Consider the following 15169-nt stretch of genomic DNA (forward strand, 5'->3'; position numbering starts at 1 on the left):
TTGTGAAGCTATGTGATGTTTCTTCCTATCATCACACTTGGTAACATTTTTGAGAGGAATCTATGGAGATTTCCGGCCTTTTGTCCTCTAGGTACTTCTTTCTTCCTTAGTACTCTTTTCTTGAAAATCCAGCCAACACTGCCTTTCCAAATTCCTAACTGCCTCTTAAACTCAATGAGATTACCATGCATCCTCCCTCCTTGTGCTGAAGTCTAGAAAGTCCTTCTAGACTGAAATTAGGTGATCCCTGTATGACCTTTTCAGCTGCCAATGTTGAAATATAATTTCTCTAATTTCCTTATATTTAGAGTAGGAGGCCAAGTCTAATATCTGCTCATCTATCCTGGTCTGATACGGTTCTCTACCTCTTTTTCAAAATTACCTATTTGATTATTTTTTAAATTTTTTTTAACGTTTATTTATTTTTGAGACAGAGAGAGACAGAGCATGAACGGGGGAGGGTCAGAGAGAGAGGGAGACACAGAATCTGAAACAGGCTCCAGGCTCTGAGCGGTCAGCACAGAGCCCAACACGGGGCTCGAACTCACGGACCGCAAGATCGTGACCTGAGCCGAAGTCGGCCGCTTAACCGACTGAGCCACCCAAGCGCCCCTTGATTATTTTTTTAAAGTTAAATTCCCTTTTGAATTGATCTATGTATTCATCTAATTTATTCATTTTTCTTTATTTTCATGAACATATCAAAGTTATTTTAAAGTCTATCTTCTAAATACCCCTCTCAGTCATTTGTGGGCCTGCCTCTATCGTTTACATTTCCTCTTATTTTTTAGTAATGGTTGTGTGATAGGGTCCCCTCCCTAAGGAAAGAAGAGAAAAATCACACACAGGCAACCTGGCTATACACATACATGACAACATCCCTCATGACCTTGTAACATGAGACCACTTAATCAGACTGCATGTTTATGTGTTACCATATATGGCAGACAAGGAGGTAAAAAAATAAAAAAAACTATGCCACGGGTCATTCGGGGTCAGTTCTTCGAGTATGAACCCAAATGAGTGGTGCCAGCAGGAATAAAGGTACTTTATGGAAAGAAAAGCCTCGGTGACATGACTCTCTGTGCAACAGTCCTGCTACAGTCTTGCCTCTTCATGTATCTAGCTATGTTAGGTTGTCTGGTGGACTTTACACACAGAAGACTCTCTTGACCACATTATCATTTACCGAAAAGGTTTGACTTTTCATATACTAAGACAATAAGGAATTGGTAATCTCAAAACACTTAGTGGGTTTGTTGTGTTTTATTTGACGTTTTAGGAAAAGTAGTGAACTTCTGCTTAACCTTATTTTCTGATACATGAATCTCCTAGGTTTTAATTTAAAAAGTCACAGGTTTGTCTCTTCCTAGCCCTAAAAACTGTGAGAAATTCAATTTTGCCCTTCAAGTGTTCAGTCTAATTCTTCAGACTCCTGAACACTCAATTTCAAAATGTGACAGATTTCTTGAGTGAAAAACCAGCTATGTGCTCCAAGCAGGTCACCTCCCTCTGGCTGGTATTTTCTTATCTGAGACTCCAGGGACTGTAGAAGATTCCATTCTGCCTTTCCTATACATTTGGCTTAGCTTTCTGGCCTCCCAAGTAGATCTACAAATAAACAAATGAGCCTTGAGGAAAGCAGTGAGTTTTAAGTTGCTACACCTTTACAATTTGTATCTAGTCACTTGCAACCACCAGAAGATTTGCTGGTTTCTCTTAACCCCATCAGGAGTCTTCCCAAGCTAAAGCTAAATTTTTAATGATGCCTGAGATAAGCAAATGTCCAAGGGGAAAAGTGCATAGAAATAATACATCATTTTAGAAGAGTTTTTCCTGTCCGATGTTTTAAAATCATTTAGTTCTTCCTGGTGTCATGGCTCCCTAAGGACTATAATATAGTTTAACTTTATCTCACTTTTTTTAGTTGTTGCAGTTGGAATGTTGGCATGCTATGATATACTATATTCCTACTTGGAAGCAAAATTCCACATTTGTGCATTGCTTACGATAATTACATTTTTCAGATCAAGAATTTCTAACTGTTATCTTAATTTCGAATCTTGTTTATGGACTCTTGTACATGCTTACATTTTCAAGTTTTTCTTTTATTTTTGAATATATAAACACATTTTTTCATATTTAGTGTCTGAAAAATCTGTTCTCTTAAAGTCTTTATGGATCTAATTCTGAGATATCTTGTCAATTCTTGTCATATGATTCTTTTATGTTGAATTGTTATTGCTTTAACTATGAGCTGTTGTTTTCTTTAAGTTTATCCATAAGAATTCTTTTAGAAGTAGGTGGAAGTTAAGCTTCTCCAGAGAGAACTTAAGATTTGCTGGTAATAATCCTTCCTGAAGTACTATCAAACTGCAAGTACTTTTATTATTATTATTATTATTATTATTATTATTATTATTTTATTATTATTATTTTGCTTAAGATTTTCAGACTAAGGAGCATGAAGTTGCACAAAAACTCCTGCTAATGGGCTATCTTATGGTTAGAAATTTCAGAAGTAATTTATTTCCTCCTACTCAGTTCCAAGGTAGAGACATATTTTCTTATTGTCTCTTTCTATGACATAGGTAAATTTCTCATTTATCTTGTCCATGAAAATGTATTCCACTGAAAGTCTGAGCTTTATGGTTATGTGTATTAAACACTTCAGTTGGGAAAACCTATGAATATCCTGTTGTCAGTTCTCCAAGCAACCAGGAAAACAGAAGCCCAAGATCTCCTCCAACATAAAAGTATAGAGAGATCTTGTACCTCCAAAAATTTTTGTAATTGGGGTCCTATGGATACTTTCATACCAGCTTCACAATGCATTATTATATGTACACAAACATTACCACACATACATATACACTATATATATATATATATATATACATATATATATTTAAAATACATGTACATTTATATATACAAATAGTATGCACATATACCTAGATATATAAAAGATAATGAATACAGATAGATAGATATACACACACATCCATATATATGTATAGGTACAATATTCAATATTTTGTTTGTACTTTTTTATTTGGGATAGTGCATAAGTTATATAATTAACCATACTAGTAAAAAGAAGAATTCATTTTGATTTTATTTTCATAACTTATCTCATAGCTACCACTATTATAGTCTATTCAAATGTAAATATAAAGATTGAATACACTATAAATTATAGACTACCTTGTAAAATAGACTAATCTGCAGAATGTACAATGGACACACATAGTTGTTTTTTCCAACATGTGATATGTGAGAGGAGACTGATTCAATGAACATCTGTCTTTTAATAATAAATGCAAAGGGGTGCCTGAGTGGCTCAGTGGATTGAGCGTCTGACTTCGGCTCAGGTCATGATATCAAGGTCTGTGAGTTCGAGCCCCGCGTCAGCCTCTGTGCTGACAGCTCAGAGCCTGGAGCCTGCTTAGGATTGTGTGTCTCCCTCTCTCTCTGCCCCTCCCTTGCTCATGTTCTCTCCCTCTCTCTCTTTCTCTCTCTCTCTCTCTCTGTCAAAAATAAATAAACATTAAAAAATTTAAAAAAATAATAAATGCAAAAAGCTAAAGGTCTGTGTTAAAACGTGACAGGGTGGAGTTAACATGCACTTTAAAAAATATGTCTAAAGAAAAAAAATGCATTGTTTATAAGTTGTAAGGACTGTGGCTTTTGGTAAGATACTGTATTTGAAGCTATAACAGAAACCTGCTGGAAGCTGGAAATTTGAAATTGTTTTTCCCAAAGTGTAAAGTGAATGTTACTGCATTGCAATTTGGCACTATAACAAAATAATATAAAAGTATTATTGTTTCTCATGCTGATCAAAATTCAGACAAAATAATAGATCCATACATATTGGCATTCTGATTACAATGCTTTTTAAGGATGTACTCGCTACCAAAGTATAAGACACTATTCATTATGCCACAGATTCAAAGAAAATTCCCTTAAATTAGATGCTTTACACAGAAGGAGACTAGCATGGAATCTTACCTGTAGCCCAGTTTTTAACATTTTTCTTTTCTTTTTTTTTTTTAATTTTTTTTTAACGTTTATTTATTTTGGGGACAGAGAGAGACAGAGCATGAACAGGGGAGGGGCAGAGAGAGAGGGAGACACAGAATCGGAAGTAGGCTCCAGGCTCTGAGCCATCAGCCCAGAGCCCGACACGGGGCTCGAACTCACGAACCGCGAGATCGTGACCTGAGCTGAAGTCGGACGCTTAACCGACTGAGCCACCCAGGCGCCCCTTTAACATTTTTCAAGAGTCATGCTTTCCTTAACATTTCTAAAATTCACTGTATATTTGCTCTCCTTAATAAAATTTGAAATGAAATGCATACAGTTGACACATTACAAATGATCAAATACCAGGTATTGTTTAATTATTTTATTTGTTAAAATATCACTTTATAACAGGTAAAGTTGGGACTCATGGAAACATAAAATAAGCACTTACCCGAAACGGTACTTGACTAAGTGATGAGGTTTCCATAACACATTAAAACCATTCCATGAAACATTTAAGAAGCTGGCTGTTTATAGCCAAAGTTATGATTTAGCTTGTTATAGACACAGTTAGTGTGTAACAAGACCAGGAGTCATAATATTTGCAGTTTATCTGTTTCATTAGATAGAAATCATGCCTACCTGACAAAAATCTTTTTCTTTTCCATTGCTTCCACACATATGGACACCCCTCGATCGTAAGAAATTCAGCATGCACTAAAACGCCCTGGGAGTAACACCTCTTGCCTGTATTTATCTTTTGGCTCTATGGACTACATATTTGTTGTTTTTTATATATGAATTTTTCATTTATACACAAGGAAATATCTATTAAGTGTATATCTGGAGGACATTTTCATAGTTTTTTATGAATAATTAACACATAACACATTGCCCATATGTCAAGCGTACAAGATGGAAACTGACATTTATATATTCCCATTAAACAATCACTCCACAAAAAGAACATGTCCAACACCTCCAGAAACTTCCTGGCTCCCCTTTGTAATCCCCACTCGTTAATTTACATATGGATATATAATTGACTCAGCATCATTTGTTTAACATATTAGCCTTATGCCATGCATTGTCTTTGAAGCTTTGTTGAAATCAGTGACCATATACAAAATATACTTCTGGTCTGTTTCTGCTGTTCCTTTTGGTCTATCTTTACACTAGTACTGTAATGTCTTGATTCCTGTAACTTTATAAGCCTTGAAACCAGGTGGTGTTAGTTCTCTACATCTCACTGATTTCTTTCAAAGTGATTTGGCATTGTTGGTCCTTTGAATTCTTATGTGAATTTTACAATCAGCTTCTTAATTTCTAAAAAGAAGACACATAAAAAACAAAGAAAACCAACTAATAAAATGACCATATGGTTCTTATCCTTTCTTTAATTAATGTAGTGTATCATATTGATTGATTTGCAAATATTGAACCACACTTGCAAACTAGGAATAAGTCCCACTTGATTGTTGTGAATAACTTTTTATTTAAATATATTGTTGGATTTGGTTTGCTAGTATGTTATTGAGAATTTTTGCATCCAAGTTCATCAGGGATATTGGCCTGTAGTTGTCTTTTTTAGTGGAGTCTTACTGGTTTTAATATCAAGGTAATGCTGGTCTCATAGAATGAGTTTGGAAGTTTTCCTTCCTTTTCTATTTTTTGGAATAGTTTGAGAAAAATAGGTATTAACTCCTCTTTTAATGTTTGGTAGAATTCCCCTGGGAACCCATCTGGCCCTGGAATTTTGCTTGTTGGGAGATATTTGATTACTGTTTCAATTTCTTTGCTGGTGATTAGTCTGTTCAAGGTTTTAATTTTTTCCTGTTTCAGTTTAGGTAGTTTGCATGTTTCTAGGAATGGACTCATTTCTTCTAGGTTGTCCAATTTGTTGGCACATAGTTTTTCATAATATTCACTTATAATTGTTTGTATTTCTGTGGTGTTGGCTGTTATTTCTCCCTTCCCATTATGATTTTATTTATTTTAGGTACTTACTCTTTTCTTTTTGAGAAGTCAGGCTAAAGGTTTATCAATTTTATTAATTTTTTCAAATAACCAACCCTGATTTTATTTTTCTGTTCTGCTGTGTATGTGTGTGTGTGTTGTTTTGTTTTGTTTCTATATCATTTATTTCTGCTCTAATCTTTATTATCTGCATCTTTCTGCTGGCTCTAGGTTTCACTTGTTGTTCTTTTTCCAGCTCCTTTGAGTATAAACTTATGTTATTTATCTAAGATTTTTCTTACTTCATAAGGTAGGTTCGTATTGCTATATACTACCCTCTTAGGACCCCTTTTAGAACTGAAAAATGATGGATAATTGTGTTTTCATTTTCATTTGTTTCCAGCCATCTTTATTATTTTGTCTTTGATTTTCTGGTTGACCCACTCATTGTTTAGTAGCATATTAAGTTTAACCTCTGTGTATTTGTTGTCTTTCCAAATTTTTTCTTGTGGTTGACTTCTAGTTTCATAGTATTGAGGTCAGAAAAGAAAGCATTTAACAAAGTACAACCTACATCCATGATAAAACTCTCAACAAAGTAGGTTTAAAGGGAACATACTTAAACATAATAAAGGCCATATATGAAAAATCTGCAAGGAAGAAGTAAAACTTTCACTATTTGCAGATGCCATGATACTCTATATAGAAAACCTGAAAGACTCCCCCAAAATACAGCCAGAATAGTTAAATTCAGTAAAGTCACAGGATGCAAAATCAATGTACAGAAATCTGTTGCATTTCTATACACCAATAATGAAGCAGAAGGAGAAATTAAAGAATAAATTCCATTTACAGTTCCACCAAAAACACTAAGATACCTATGAAAAACTAACCAAAGCGGTGAAAGAACTGTACTCTGAAAAGTATAAAACATTGTTGAAAGAAATTGATGACGATACAAAGAAATGGAAAAACATTCCATACTTGTGAACTGGAAGAACAAATATTGGTAAAATATTTATAGTACCCAAAGCAATCTACACATTTAATGCAATCCCTATCAAAATAGCAACAGCATTTTTCGCAGAGCTAGGAGAAAAAATCCTAAAATTTGTATGGAATGACAAAAAACCTCGGATAGCCAAAGCAACCTTGAAAAAAAAGGACAGTTGTAGGTACCACAATTCTAGACTTGAGTTATATTACAAGGCTATAATGATCAAGACAGTATGGTACTGGCACAAAAATAGTCACATGGATCAATTGAACAGAGTAGAAAACCCAGAAATGAACCCACAACTATATGGTCAATTAATCTTCAATAAAACAGGAAAGAACAGCCAATGGTAAAAAGACAGTGTCTTCAACAAATGGTGGTAGGACAACTGGACAGCAACATGCAGAAGAATGGCATTGGACCATTACTTACACTTTATGTAAAAATAAATTCCACATAGATGAAAAACCTAAATGTGAGACAGGAAACAACACCAATCCTGGAAGAGAATACAGGCAGTAACCTCTCTGACATCAGCCATAGCAATGTCTTTCTAGCTATGTCTCCTGAGGCAAGGGACTTCATCAAAATAAACCACTTCTGTACAGTGAAGGAAACAATCAAGAAAAGTAAAAGGCACCCTACCGAATAGGAAAAGATATTTGCAAATGACATATATGATAAAGGGTTAGAATCTAAAATATATAAAGCACTTATAAGACTTTTTTCCAAAGAAGGCATACAGATGGCCAACAAACACATGAATCAATGACTTATTGTTCATCATTGCTCAACATCACTTATCATCATGGAAATACAAATCAAAACCTATGGAGATATCACATTGCACCTGTCAGAATGGCTAAAATCAATAGCACAAGAAAGAACAGGTACTGGCAAGGATGTTGAGAAAGGGGAACCCTCTTACACTGTGGGAATGCAAACTGGTACAGCCACCTGGGAAAACATTATGGAGCTTCCTCAAAAAGTTAAAAATAGAACTACTCTATGACCTAGCAATTGTACTACTAGGTATTTACCCAAAGAATACAAAAATACTAATTCAAAAGGTTACATGCATTCTGATGTTTGCAGCAGTATCATCTACTACAATAGTAGTATCTACAATAGTCAAATTATGGAAACAACCCAAATGGTCATCAACTGATTAATGGATAAGGAAGATGTGATACACACACACACACACACACACACACACACACACACACACACTTTTTTTCCTTATTAAGATTTTGGTCCTTCAAATAAATCAATCATCTAAACTTCCGTTTATGTTTAATGATTTTTTACAAGATCAAAAAGTTCTTCTAATGCCCTTTCTTTTTAACTTCTTTGTAAGCCACTAAAAAGACAACTGGTTCTCCACACATTTATCATGTCCCTTTACAGAATTAAAAACAATGTGTTGGGCATGCAATGTTAGCTACAGTGTTAGCCAACTAAATTAACGTGGAATAAAGCTTTGCTCCTAAAAAAATAATTTATAGGAAGATGTTGATATTTGTTTTCTTCAAGTGAAACATTCTCATAAAGTGTCATACCCTTCTGGAGGAAAATTTCTGGGGAAAATACAGAAACACTGACAGGCCTAAGCATCTTTCCCAAAGTTATAACCTTCACAACTTCTTTTCAGATAGATCTCTGTGTATGGCCAAGCTCCCAGGGCCCCCATGAATAAAGGTGGTTGAGATTCCTGACTGGAAGCAGAGATTCTCAGGGGAACCCTTTCCCCGTTTAGTGCCCATATATCAGTATAAAACCTCTATAAACCATAGTTAGATATTTAACCTAAACCGCAATAACAAAATATTTCATCTTAGATGAAGCGGTTCCTCTGATATTTAACTTAATTTTCATGACTGATGCATTTGCTGAGCTCCAAAAATGCTTCATAGCTATAGGATTATAAATAACCTAGAAAAATAAAGATGGGGAGGGGGGAGACAGACTATTTCTGTCATTGTAACTAAACATCAGAATTATTTTCTGTTAATCTAATTAAAACTAGAGATATTATTTAACATTTGCATCTTCAAGATAAATTTAGAATCATAAATAAATTAATTTGCTGAAGAGTTTAAGTTGACTTGAAATTCCAATGTCATGTCAAATAAAGGATATAAGCTGAAGTATATGATATAGAAAATTTCATCCCTCAAAACTCTTTATTTAAATTTACACTTCTATGTCATGCCAACATTTTTATGAACAAGGATTTCTTACCATGAATTTCCCAAAAAGGGCTATTTTGTGAAAAGAATAGCAGCTTTGGGTTTCTAGCCAAGTTTTGCATAGGAAAACTTATAAACATAGTTATTCTTTAAAAAAAAATCTTCCACGTTAACCACAACCTCAAAGCTGCGCTGTACTTGATCCTAACAACCCAGAGGCCTCCTAACATCTAGGACAGCTTGATAAGTACATTTAGCCGGCATTGATTTTCCTATCATCAAATGTTCATCATAGTGTAAAGTTCAGAATTCCAATTTCCCTATGCTATTTGGGACAATTATTTAATATTTCTATGATTTTATATTATTTTTTATAATACAAGAGGAATAAGAGTATCTAGTTATTCAGTTCTTAAAATGTGATATATATCAAATGAATCACAGTCCCTGGCACATAGTAATTTCTCAATAAATATTTACCACTCTTTTAGTACAGATAGAAAAATGGAGTTGAAATAATGATGTTGTTCTCTTCATGCTTGCCCACGAGTGAACAAAAAAGATATGTAAGACATTTAACTGCCTCTAGAAAAATGTATTTCCAGGTTAGGACACTATTATACTCAGATTGAAAATATCCTACATTCAGGGTAAAAAATTGTACATGAATATTTTAATATCAGAATTCATAAGTGAACTTGAGAAAAAAGGATAGAAAAATGATGTAAGGCCTTCTGGCATCAGAGGGAATTATTGGAAATCTTTTCACTCACTTGGGATTTGAAAGTGATGGAAAGAATCTAAAGGTAGAATTGATCTTGATGAGTTTGTGAGAAAAATACAGTCTATCGCTGTTTAGAGAAGACTACTCAAAGTGAATTTTAATGAATGTCATGAAGGCAGAGAACATAAAATGAGGAAGATAAGGTATGGAGTTGTCATAATAATCCAAGCATGAGATGTAAGCATTAAAAGTGGTGTTTTGGTGAAGGGGGATAATAGTTTGAGGGGCCATTTTTTGTTCAGTCTAGATAGCATTTTTACATTTTGAACCAGGGCCGTATGGTGCTAAGAAGGCTAATATCCCAAATATATTGGCACCCGTATTCTCAATCAACACACTTTATTCACATAACTGATGACTATATGTATTTGATTTAGTGCTGAAATACCAAACCGGGACTTAAGTAACTTAAATGTTAGAGTTGCAAGAAATTTAAGTTGAAAATAATGATCCAATTCCACTTATCATTATTGAAATAAGAAAAATGAAGACACAAAATATGTAATTATATGAACAGTTGCTTCTCTTCTGGGAATCAAAAACCGTAAGTTTAGGAGAGAAGGGCAGGAAATGATCTGGTACCACGAATCCAGGCGAAAGCCGACTGTTTCAGAGGGAGAGTGGGAGAAGACATACCGGCCTGCAGAGAAGCTCAAGAAGCCCCACATTACTCTCCCTTCCTCTGGTTCTGGGTCCAGGAAAAGGATCACTGCTCTGTTGGGGGGAGGGGCAGGTATAGAAGCAAAATACTTCCACACCATCAGAGGGACAGGAAATACTTTGAGGCCCAGTATCCTGAACTAATAAATGCAGAGATGCGCTCCTGCTGTGGAGAGTGGGAACACCTTCAGCCAGTGGTATCAGGCAAAGGGGACCCTGCTCCTGCTAAAGGACAAGATAAACTGTTTCCCCTTTTGTGTGGAGAAGGAAACTTCCAAAGACCCAATTCAGAGGCTTGTTACCACTGAGGATGAAGGAGGGATAAGAAATGTTTTTATTGCAGAAATGGAATATAGATAAAAAGCATAATTTGGCTCCCAGGGGAGTGAAAGTTAGGGAGGGCTGAGAATGCCAGACTTCTGAGTCTGGTTCTCAGGCTGGCTTCTGAAAGCCATGAATCATCCACCTGCCTCCAACATGGATTTTGTGCCTAGTCCCAGCAATGGTGTACTATGGCTAGAGGAGTAAGAGATTGTGGAGAGCCTCTCTGTGATGAAGGGGTACACACACTGCTGAAAGCTAACATGCCACAAGAGCACTGACATATCCCCTCCAAAGCTTCGGGCCACACACTGGGCACAAGATAGTAGTAGTCTACTGCTGGAGGAGTTTTAATGATATGGTTTACTGATTGTTACCACAACTACAGCAAAACCCAACCCAGGCCAACAACTGAATATATTGACTCCTCCCCTGACCTGGGTATAAATATGTATTTCATGATCTATTCTTTTACACTGGATGTTGTGCCTCCCTTTAGAGTTTAGGAGACTCACATAAAAGCAAGACAAATAAAACAAAACAACATTGCCAAGACATAAAGACATCAACAGAATTAGACTCAGATAACACAGATATTAGAATTCATATGCACGTACTGTAAAATACTAATGATTAAAATGTTAAAGAATCCAGGGGAAAAATAGACATCATGCATAGACAAATGGGGAATTTATGCAGAGACAGAAAAATAAGTCAAATGCAAATGCTAGAAATAAATGAAAGCATGACATTAAGATGAAGAATTACATCAGCACATTCATTAGGAAACTAGTCAGAGCTGAGAAAAGAAACAGTATATTTTATAATAGGTGAATACAAATCAAAAGAAAGCAAAACAAAAACACATAGAAAATACAAAAATTAAGTGATAATATAAAATGGACTAAAATATATTTAATTGGAGACTCAGAGGGAAAGATAGAGAGAATGGGACAGGGAAAAAATGTGAAGAGATGACAGATAATTTTGAATATTATTGAAAAACAACAAATCATACATCAGTAAATTCAGAACCCCCCAAGAAGGATTAAAACAAAAATGAAATTAAACATACCAAGAATAATCATACCTAAACTGCTAAAAGCCAAACAAAAAGAAAATAATCTTGAATTCAGCCACAGAAGGATAAAAGGGAACATTGCCTAGAGGCAAAAAGAACAATTATTCCAATGAATTGCTGATCAGCAACTATGCATGTCAGAAGCCAATCATATAAAATGTTAAAAACAAGACAAAACAAAAAAACAAAAACAAAAAACTGAAGCAAAATAGTCAACCTACAATTCTATACCCATGGAATATATAGCTCAAAAATAACAATGAAATTAAGACATTTCCAGAGAAATGCTGAAAGAGCTCACAGCCAACAGGTTTGCACTAAAATAAATGTTAAAAAGAAATTTCTTACAGCAAAGAGAGTATGAAAACAGATGGAAATTGAAACTAGATAATGAAATAAAGAGCACAAGAAAGGATAAAAAGAATTAAAACACACAATTCTTCTTCATTGTTCTAAAGATAATCGACTGCTTAAAAAAATAGTATCCCTATGCTGGGGAGATAACAACATTTGAGAGTATAATGAATGACAAAACTAGCAGAGAATATGGGAGAGAAGAAATAGAAATTATATTTTGAAGACTTTTATATTGCATGAAAGTTTGAATGACAAAAATTTTAGGTCATGTAATGTTAAAATATATGCTGAAATTCCCAGAGAAACAAAATATTTTAGAAGGTATATAATAATTTTTCTATATATTTTTAGTTATAGAAAATATAGAAAATTATATAGAAAATAATTTTCTACATAATTTTAGTTTTTATTTTTTTAATGTTTATTTATTTTGAGAGAGAGTGTGCATGTGCAATTAGAGAAGGGGCAGAAAGAGAAGGAGAGGAGAGGATCCCAAGAAGTCTCCACACTGTTAGTGCAGAGCATGATGAGGGTTAGGTCTCACGACTGTGAAACCATGACTTGACCTAAGATCAAGATTCCAATGCTTAACCAACTGAGTCACACAGGCACCCAGTTTTTATTTTAGAAAGTAATTGTTTTGCTTTTATATATGTAGTGAGATTATTTCTTATGTATCAATACTTTGAGAATCCATGACAATGACAAATTAGTTTCTATAAACCTAAATAATACCTTCTCAAATAAATATTAAAATAATTACTTAAAAATTCCATCCTAGCATCAGGATAAATATTAGAAGTAATAATTTAGTATGGATCGTATTAAAGTTTTCTGTTATTTCATTAGGTCATTCAGGTCACTTCAGACTCATACATAATACAGACTTGGGGCTACATAAAAGTCGCCAAAAGGAGTGCCCACGATGGGCATTCTCAGAAGACTTCTCACACTAAAGATTTCCTGAGAATATGTGCTGTTAGTTAACTCCTGCTACCATCTCCAAAATGTGACATATTATTTCTTCCTCGGAAGATGAATTCTATAGGGCATGGAGAAAGTGATGGGATTCTTGGGCAAATGGCTAAGAAAGAATTCTTGAAACATCTTTTGTGCAAAAAGGTGATTTTATTAAAGCACGGGGACAGGACCTGTGGGCAGAAAGAGCTGCAGCCAGGTTGTGAGGAGTGAATGATTATATACTTTTAAGTTAGTAGGGATTAGGGATAATGTAAGTCTCTATGGAATTTGCAGGCAAGGCTTTACCTTGAGGGGCTTGGTGCTGTTAAGATAAGGTTACTTTTAGTCTTTAATAAAATAAAAACGTTAAGGTAGTAAGGCAGCCACGAGTTGCTTGAGGAAGGTCACTCTCTGCATGTTTCAGGTGCCTATCAGTGGACTGTAGGCTGTAAGGAGATTTAATTTAAGCTACATTTCACTTGCCTTTGTTTTCCTTACCAGAAAGTACTTATATTTTTATCTCTCTCTCTCCTTCATAATATTCATGAATATTTGAAACAAAGGCAGTAGATTCAGCAGGTTTAAAGTCTAAAATAATTTCTGAGTTTCTCTCTGTGTGTTTCCTCCTCTATTTTTTGCTAGTATATTTTATTTTTATTCCACAACAGACCAAATATCTTCACTTTTCAGCTTCCTGGTACAGTAACTTTCCTAGAATTGTGATCACACTGAACACTGCAGCATAATCCATTCTGTCATCACTAAAGGATTCTTCACAAATTCTTACTCTTTCAGAAGTAAGATGTGATCAGGACGCTGTTATTAGCCTGAGTTCTCCGGAGTAACAGAAAGTATAAGATACAGATATAGATACAGATGTAGAAGTAGTATAGATATACGGATAAGAGATTTATTATAGGAATTTATCTGCATAATCATGGGGGCCAAGAAGGCCCCTGATTTGTTGTCTGAAAGCTGGGAAAGCAGGGAAGCTGGTGGTATAATTCAGTCTTAGTCAAAAGCCTGGGAATCGGGAGCAGATGTTGGAAGTCCTAGTCCCAAGAATCAGGAATGCAAATGTTGGAGAAAAGGGAAAACCCCAAGCAAAGAGCAAATCTCCCCTTTGTCAGCCTTTTTGTTCTATTTAGACCCTCAACAGATTGGATGACCTAGCCTCAATGGTGAGGATGATCTTTACTCAGTCTACTGATTCAAATGCTAAACTCTTCTAGAAAAACCTTCGCATACACATCCAGGAATAATGTTTTACCAGCTATTGGGGAAGTCCTTAGCCCAGTCAAATTGACCTATGAAATTTACCATCACTGATGTGTACGCTAACATACGAAGTAAAGTTCTGGCTAAAATATTAGTTCACTCTGTAAATGACTTTACTACTATGGGTGTCACTTTTAAAGATTTTATTGAAATTGATTGATGTGATGCCTCTGCTTCAAATCATGGTGGAATAACAGAGACCAGATGTATCAATACACATGAAACAGCTAAAATAACAGAAAAAAATATGAAGTAACAGCTTGCAAAATACTCTATGACCTCTGGCAACAAAGCACAGTAATCCAGAGAGAAGAGCAATGAGTAAGGTGAGCTCTACAATTACCCTGGCTTATTGCCTAGAAAGTTTCCAGGCTGCAGTGAAGGGCTTTGTGGGTGTGGGGGCAGATGGAGCATGTTGTTCTCCTTGAGTTTAGTAGACAAAACTGATAATCTAGCAAGACAAGTGGGTAGAGGTCAGATAGCAGAGTCATGGAGAGTGCAGAGGTAAAAAGAGTGAGAACTCTGAAAATCTGCAGAGGGAACACTCAAGTATT

The sequence above is a fragment of the Lynx rufus genome, unplaced genomic scaffold, assembly GCF_022079265.1.
Source record: "Lynx rufus isolate CCGP_SWC_20201006 ecotype Redwood Valley unplaced genomic scaffold, mLynRuf1.p SCAF_10, whole genome shotgun sequence".
Taxonomy (NCBI): Eukaryota; Metazoa; Chordata; class Mammalia; order Carnivora; family Felidae; genus Lynx; species Lynx rufus.